General features: G+C 38.3%; 1 non-coding gene across 1 annotated transcript; it reads left to right on the top strand.

The window, feature by feature from the left end:
• The first annotated feature begins 1,591 nt into the window (after positions 1–1,591).
• On the top strand, positions 1,592–1,667 carry TRNAS-GCU (transfer RNA serine (anticodon GCU)). The gene has a single exon. It is a non-coding gene; the product is annotated as a tRNA-Ser (tRNA).
• Positions 1,668–8,861: the final 7,194 nt, after the last annotated feature.

Below are 8,861 nucleotides of genomic sequence, written 5' to 3'. Positions count from 1 at the left end.
GTTCCTGAAGGAGAAGAGAAAGAACAAGGGATAGAGACCTTGTTCAATGAAATCATAGCTGAAAACTTCTCTAAACTGATGCAGGAAAAAGTCACACAAGTTCAAGAAACACAGAGAATTCCATTAAAGAGAAACTCAAAGAAATCTACACGAAGACACAAAATAATTAAAATACCAAAGCTAAGAGATAAAGAGAAAATATTAAAAGTTGCTAGGAAAAAAAAGGTTATCACCTTCAAAGGAAGCCCCCATAAAGATGACATCTGACTTCTCAACAGAAACACTTGAGGCCAGAAGAAATGGCAAGAAATCTTCAAAGTAATGCGGAACAAGAGCCTACAACCAAGACTTCTTTATCCAGCAAGAATATCATTTAAAATTGAAGGAGAAATAAAAAGCTTCCCAGACCAAAAAACAAACAAACAAAAAAAAAACCCTCAAGGAATTCATTACAACCAAACCAATGCTGCAAGGAATGTTAAGGGGTCTTTTGTAAATAGAACAAAGGTGGGAAAGAATATAGTAAAGGAGGAATAAGGCTTTAAAGACTAAAATGGCAATAAACAACTACATATCAATAATAACCTTAAATATAAATGGATTAAATGATCCAATCAAAAGACATAGGGTAGCTGCATGGATTAGAAAACAGGACCCATACATATACAGTCTACAAGAGACATACCTCAAAACAAAAGATACACATAGACTGAAGGTAAAAAAATGGAAAAAAGTATTTCATGCAAATGGAAATGAAAAAGAAGTTGGGATAGCAATACATTTTTTTGTGTGTGTGTATTTTATTTATTTATTTATTTATTTATTTATTTATTTATTTATTTATTTATTTATTGTGTTTACATAGATTCTAGTTTCTCCTTGAATGCATCTCCTCCTCAACTTATATCAGACAAAATGGACTTTAAAACAAAGGCTATAGTAAGAGATAAAGGTCACTACATAATGATAAAGGGAGCAATCCAACAGGAAGATCCAACCATTATAAATATGTACACACCTAATATAGGAGCACCTAAATATATAAAGCAGACTTTGATGGAGTTAAAGGGCAAGATCAACAGCAATACTATAATAGTAGGGGATTTCAATACCCTAATAACATCACTAGATAAATCCTCAACAAAGAAAATTAACAAAGAAATTGCAGACTTAAAGAACACACTAGATCAACTGGATTTAATAGATATCTTCAGACCCTTTTACCCTAAAGCAGCAGAATATACATTCTTTTCAAGTGCTCATTGTACATTCTCTAGGACAGATCACATGTTAGGGCACAAAAGTGGTCTCAACAAATTAAAGAAGACTGAAATCATATCAAGCATTTTCTCTGATCATAATGGCATGAAACTAGAATCAACCACAACAGAAAAACTGAAAAACACTTAAACTCATGAAAATAGCATGTTATTAAATAACAAATGGGTTAACAATGAGATCAAAGAAGAAATAAAAATTTTTCTAGAAACAAATGATAATGAGCATACAACTCAAAATTTATGAACACAACAAAAGAAGTACTGAGAAGGAATTTCATAGCGCTATAGGCATACCTTAAAAAGCTAGAAAGGCCCTGGCCGGTTAGCTCAGCGGTAGAGCATCGGCCTGCTGTGCGGGGGACCCGGGTTCGATTACCGGCCAGGGCACATAGGAGAAGCGCCCATTTGCTTCTCCAGCCCCCCTCCTTCCTCTCTGTCTCTCTCTTCCCCTCCCGCAGTCAAGGCTCCATTGGAGCAAAGATGGCCCAGGTGCTGGGGATGGCTCCTTGGCCTCTGTCCCAGGCGCTAGAGTGGCTCTGGTCGCGGCAGAGCGACGCCCCAGAGGGGCAGAGCATCGCCCCCTGGTGGGCAGAGCGTGGCCTCTGGTGGGCGTGCCGGGTAGATCCCGGTCGGGTGTATGCGACAGTCTGTCTGACTGTCTCTCCCTGTTTCCAGCTTCAGAAAAATACAAAAAAAAAAAAAAAGCTAGAAAAAGCTCAAATAAACAACTTAACCCTGCATCTAAAAGAACTAGAAAAAGAACAGCAAGTAAAGTCCAGAGGTAGAAGAAGGAAGGAAATAATAAAGATCAGAGTGGAAATAAATGACATAGAGGCTAAAGAAACAATACAGAGGATTAATGAAACCAGGAGCTAGTTTTTTGAAAAGGTAAACAAGATTGATGAACCTTTAACCAGACTCATCAAGAGAAAAAAGAGCCTGACCAGGTGGTGGCACAGTGGATAGAGAGTCAGATTGGGATGCAGAGGACCAGATTTGTAACCCCGATGTCGCCAGCTTGAGCGTGGGCTCATCTGGCTTAAGCAAAAAGCTCACCAGCTTGGACCCAAGGTCACTGGCTCAAGCAAGGGGTTACTCTGTCTGCTGAAGGCCCATGGTCAAGGCACATATGAGAAAGTAATCATTGAACTAAGGTATCGCAATGAAAAAAACTGATGATTGATGCTTCTCATCTCTCTCCGTTCCTGTCTGTCTGTCCCTATCTATCCCTCTCTCTGATTCTTTCTCTGTCCCTGTAAAAAAAAAAAAAGAGGACTCAAATAAATAAAATTAGAAATGAGGATGGAGAAGTAACAACTGACACCACAGAAATACAAAGGATTGTAAGAAAATACTATGAAGAATTGTATGCCAAAAAATTAGACAACCTAGGTGAAATGGAAAAATTCCTTGAAACATATAATATTTCAAAAATCATTCTGGAAGATTCAGAAAACCTAAACAGACCAATTACAACAAATGAGATAGAAACAGTTATCAAAAAACTACCAACAAACAAAAGCCCTGGGCCTGATGGCTTCACAAGTGAATTCTACCACATATTCAAAGAAGAACTAACTCCTATCCTTCTCAAGCTATTTCAAAAAATTCAAGAGGAAGGAAGACTTCCAAGCTCCTTTTATGAGGCGAGCATAATTCTGATTCCAAAACCAGGCAAACACAACACAAAGAAAGAAAATTATAGGCCAATGTCCTTAATGAATTTAATTTATTTATTTTTAATTTATTTTTTATTTATTCATTTTAGAGAGGAAAGGGAGAGACAGAGAGAGAGGACAGAGAGAGAGAAGGGGAGAGGAGCTGGAAGCATCAACTCCCATATGTGCCTTGACCAGGCAAGCCCACGGTTTCAAACCAGCGACCTCAGCATTTCCAGGTCGACACTTTATCCACTGCGCCACCACAGGTCAGGCTATCCTTGATGAATTTAGATGCTAAAATCATCAACAAAATATTAGCAAACTGGATCCAGCAATATATGAAAAAAATCATACATTATGATCAAGTGGGATTTATTCTGGGGAGGCAAGGATGGTACAATATTTGTAAATCAATCAATGTGATTCATCACATAAACAAAAGGAAGGAGAAAAACCACATGATAATTTCAATAGATGCAGAAAAAGCATCTGATAAAATCCAGCATCCATTCATGATCAAAACTCTCAGCAAAGTGGGAATACAGGGAACATACCTCAACACAATAAAGGCCATCTATGACAAACCCACAGCCAACATCATACTCAATGGGCAAAAATTAAAAGCTGAAGATCAGGAACAAGGCAGGGGTGCCCCTTTCACTACTCTTATTCAACATAGTTCTGGAAGTCCTAGCCACAGCCATCAGATAAGAAGAAGAAATAAAAGGCATCCAAATTGGAAAAGAAGAAGTAAAACTACCATTATTTGCAGATGATATGATATTGTATATAGAAAACCCTATAGTCTCAGTCAAAAAACTACTGGACCTGATAAATGAATTCAGCAAGGTGGCAGGATATAAAATTAATACTCAGAAATCAGAGGCATTTTTATACACTAACAATGAACTGTCAGAAAGAGAAATTAAGGAAACAATCCCCTTCACTATTACAACCAAAAAATAAATAAATAAATAAAGTATCTAAGAGTAAATTTAACCAAGGAGATTAAAGACTTGTACCCAGAAAATTATAAAACATTAAGAAACCAAGAAAGATACAAACAAGTGGAAGCATATACCATGCTCATGGTTAAGAAGAATAAACATCATTAAAATGTCTATATTACTCAAAGCAATTTATAAATTCAATGCAATACCAATTAAAATACCAATGACATACTTCAAAGATATAGAACACATAAAATTTATATGGAACCAAAAAGAACATGAATAGCCTCAGCAATCTTGAAAAAGAAGAATAAAGTGGGAGGTATCACACTTTCTGATATCAAATTATACTACAAGGCCATTGTACTCAAAACAGCTTGGTACTGGCATAAGAACAGGCATATAGATCAATGGAACAGAACAAAGGAACCCAGAAATAAACCCACACATTTACGGACAATTGATTTTTGATAAAGGAGGTAAGAGCATACAATGGAGTAAAGACAGTCTCTTGAACAAATGGTGTTGGGAAAATTGGACAGCTACCTGCAAAAAAAATAAAACTAGAGCACCAACTTACACCATTCACAAAAATAAACTCAAAATGGATAAAAGACTTAAATATAAGCCATGAAACCATGAGCATCTTAAAAGATAACGTAGGCAGTAAGCTCACCGACATCTCTGGCAGCAATATTCAGTGTGTACGTAAAGTCATGGTGCACTTTTGAGCAGTCACAGGAAAGCAACAAAAGATGATAGAAATGTGAAATCTGCACCAAATTAAAGGAAAACTCTCCCAGTTTCATACCTATTCAGTACAGTTCAATGTGGGCTCATGCACAGAATTTTTATGGCTCCTTAGGTAGCTATCCTGTATAGCCTCTATAGACTCATCACTGACTGATGGCCTACCAGAACGGGGTTTCTCCACCAAACTGCCGGTTTCCTTCAACTGCTTATTCCACTGAGTAATGTTATTCCTATGTGGTTGCGTTTCACTATAAACACGCTGATATTCACGTTGCACTTTGGTCATGGATTTGAATTTATCGAGCCACAGAACACACTGAACTTTCCTCTGTACCATCCATATCTAGACTGGCATGGCCATGGGCTGCTCCGCTGTATACACAGTGTTATGTCATCATCTGTGCATGTGCACATGCTGCCACATCATCTTACAGAAACTGGGAGGGTTTTCCTTTTATTTGGTGCAGATTTCACATTCCTATCATCTTTTGTTGCTTTCCTGTGACCGGTCAAAAGTGCACCATGACTTTACGTACACACTGTATATTGCTGCGAGAGATGTCGGTGAGCTTACTGCCTACGTTATCTTTTAAGATGCTCATGGTTTCATGGCTTATATTTAAGTCTTTTATCCATTTTGAGTTTATTTTTGTGAATGGTGTAAGTTGGTGCTCTAGTTTTATTTTTTTTGCAGGTAGCTGTCCAATTTTCCCAACACCATTTGTTAAAGAGACTGTCTTTACTCCATTGTATTTCCTTACCTCCTTTGTCAAATATCAGTTGTCCATAAAACTGTGGGTTTATTTCTGGGTTCTCTGTTCAGCAATATATTTGCTGATTTATCTCCATGGGCAAGTGAAATAAAAGACAGGATAAACAAATGGGACTATATCAAACTAAAAAGCGTTTGTACAGCTAAATACAATATGAACAGAATAAAAAGACAAACCACACAATGGGAGAACATATTCGACTATACGTCTGATAAGGGGTTAATAACCAAAATTTATAAAGAACTTGTAAAACTCAACAACAGGAAGACAAACGATCCAATCAAAAAATGGACAAAAGAAATGAATAGACACTTCTCCAAAGAGGACACACAGATGGCCAATAGACAGATGAAAAAATGTTCAACACCACTAATCATTAGAGAAATGCAAATTAAAACTACAATGAGATACCACCTCACACCAGTCAGAACAGCACTCATTAACAAAACAACACAGAATAAGTGCTGGCAAGGATGTGGAGAAAAGGGAACCCTCCTGTACTGCTGGTGGGAATGCAGACTGGTGCAGCCACTGTGGAAAACAGTATGAAGATTCCTCAAAAAATTAAAAATGGATATGCCTTTTGACCCAGCCATCCTACTTTTAGGAATACACCCCAAGATCACCATATCACTTATTCAAAAAAAGAAATGCACCCCCATATTTATGGCAGCATTGTTCACAATAGTGAAGATCTAGAAACAGCCCAAGTGTCCATCAGTAGACAAGTGGATTAAAAAGCTGTGGTACTTATATACAATGGAATACTATGGGGTCATGAAAAAGAAGGAAATATTACCTTTTGCAACATTATGCTAAGTGAAATATTATGCTAAGTGAAATAAGCCAGGCAGAGAAAGAAAAATATCATATGACCTTACTCATTTGAGGAATCCAAGGAACAATGTGAACTGAGAAATGGAATTGAAACAGAGGAGGGATCAAAGGGACCAGAGGAAAAGAGGACAGAGGGAAAGGGGATGATAGGATGGGATAAACCTGAAGGGAAGGGGGGAGGGCGCTGTTGGGAGGGTGGCAAGGGAGATGTTGAGGGGAATACGGGGTGGGGGGGAGCATTCAGGGCAACAATAGAATCTATGTAAACCCAATACATTAAATTTAAAAAACCCAAAAAAACAAAACAAAAAAATATTTAAGTAAGAAATTATACCAATTCTCTACAATCTCTTTCAGAAGGTATAAACAGAAGGAATATTTCCTAAGTCATTCTATGAGGCTTGCATTACCTAAAATCAGACAACGATATTACAAGAGCACAACAGACTGATATCTCTCATGAATAAAGATGCAAAGACCTCAATAAAGTATTAGCAAGTCAAATTCAACAATACTGTATATGAAAATGGTATACCATGACCAAGTGAGATTTATCCCAAGAATGCAAGGCTAGTTTGACATTCAAAAATCAATGTAACCCATCACAACAGGCTAAAGAAGAAAAATCACATAATCATATAAATAGATGCATGAAAAAGCACTTGACAAAAATGTATGTTATAAAACTCTCAGTAAACAAGAAATAGAGGGGAATTTCCTCAACCTGATAAATATGTACAAAAATATCATAGATATTGGTGAGAAACTCAAAACTTTCCCATTAAAATCAGTAAAAAGGGGAGGATGTAACCTCTTGTTACTGCTTTTCAACATCATATTATAAGTCATAGATAATGTAGTAAGACAAGAAAAGGAGACTGTCTGGTGATGGCACAGTGGATAAAGCACTGCCCTAAATGCAGAAGCTGCCAGTGTGAAACCCTGAGGTCGCTGGCTCTGAGCGCAGGCTTGGCAGTGTGGGGTCACTGGCTTGAGTAGGGTAATTGTCTACATGATCCCAAAGCTTCCCAGCTTGAGCCCAAAGGTTGCCCAAGGTTGCTAGCTTGAGCAAGAGGATACCAGCATGGCCCCAATCAAGGCACATACAAAAAGCTCAATATACAACTAAAGTGAAAGCAACTCTGAGTTGATGCTTCTCACCTTCTCCCATGCATGATGCATCTCACCCACTCCCTCCCTTCCTGTCTCTCTCTCACACTCTCTCTCAAAATTAAAAAAAGGAAAGAAAAAAAAGGTATACAGAGTCTTTGTTCATAAATGACATAATAGTCTATGTAGAAAATCCAAAATATTCTATAAAGAAACTCTTAGAATAAATGTTTACAGAAGGGTTACAGAAAACAAGGATAAATATACTTTTATATAGATTAAATATTTAATGAAAAAAAATAGAGAATGAAGCGGTGGGTATGTGAATATTTATAGTGTTGTTCTTACTTCAAGTCTACAAAATAAAATATTTTTATTAAAAAGGTTTCTAGGCCCTGGCCGGTTGGCTCAGTGGCTAGAGTGTCATCTTGGCATGTGGAAGTCCCAGGTTTGGTCCCTGATCAGGGCACACATGAAAAGCAACCATCTGCTTCTCTTCCCTTCCCTTTACCTCTTCTCTCTTTCTTCCCTTTTTGTAGCCAGTGGCTCGAACTGGTTCAAGTGTTGGCCTTGGGTGCTGAGGATAGTTTGGTTAGTTCAAGTGTTGGCCTCAGGCACTGAGGATAGCTTAGTAGATTTGAGCATCAGCCTTAGGCACTGTAGATAGCTCAGTTGATTTGAGCATTGGCCCCAGACAGAGGTTGTTGGGTGGATTCTGGTCCAGAAGCATGTATTGATAGAAGTCTGTCTCCCCTCCTCTCACATAAAAAAAAAATTTTAGCACCAACTCTGACATGTCCCAAGTAGAGCAGGGAAGAATAAAACCTTCGCGGACTTCATATCCAGTCAACCTTGTCCCTACCTCCACATGCACCCAGCCAGCCCTAGGCTCCACCCTCCTTCAATGGTAGTAGAAACAATATGTATTATTTGTGGCTGCATAACAAATTATTCCAAAACTTAGTGGCTTAAAACAACAAAAATGTGTTATTTTAGTTTCTATGGGTCAGTAATCTTGAGTGTGGCTAAATGGAATGACTGGCTTACGGTCTCCCATGAGATTGCAGATAGGGTGCTCACCAGAACTGTGTTCTCATTTGAAGATTTAGCCAGGGCAGTGGTCAGCAAACCGCGGCTCATGAGCCACATGCGGCTTTTTGGCCTCTTGTGTGAGGCTCTTTGGCCAGCTTAGGAGTACCCTAATTAAGTTAATAACAATGTACCTACCTATATAGTTTAAAAAATTTGGCTCTCAAAAGAAATTTCAATCGCTGTACTGTTGATATTGGCTCTGCTGACTGAGTTTGCCAACCACTGAACCAGGGGAAGAAGTGTTCCCAACTTACTCACTTAGTGCTGTATGATTTGGCTCTTTGTGGATTGATTGAAGACTTCAGTTCCTTATTAGCTACCGCTGGAGGCCACTCCATAGGGCCACAGGGTAGTTCACAACATGACAGCCAGCTTCCCTTAGAGCAGGGGTCGGGAACCTTTTTG

The sequence above is a fragment of the Saccopteryx bilineata genome, chromosome 2 (assembly GCF_036850765.1).
Source record: "Saccopteryx bilineata isolate mSacBil1 chromosome 2, mSacBil1_pri_phased_curated, whole genome shotgun sequence".
Classification (NCBI taxonomy): Eukaryota; Metazoa; Chordata; class Mammalia; order Chiroptera; family Emballonuridae; genus Saccopteryx; species Saccopteryx bilineata.
The sequence above is the reverse complement of the archived record's forward strand: the minus strand, read 5'-3'. Positions and strand labels throughout refer to the sequence as shown.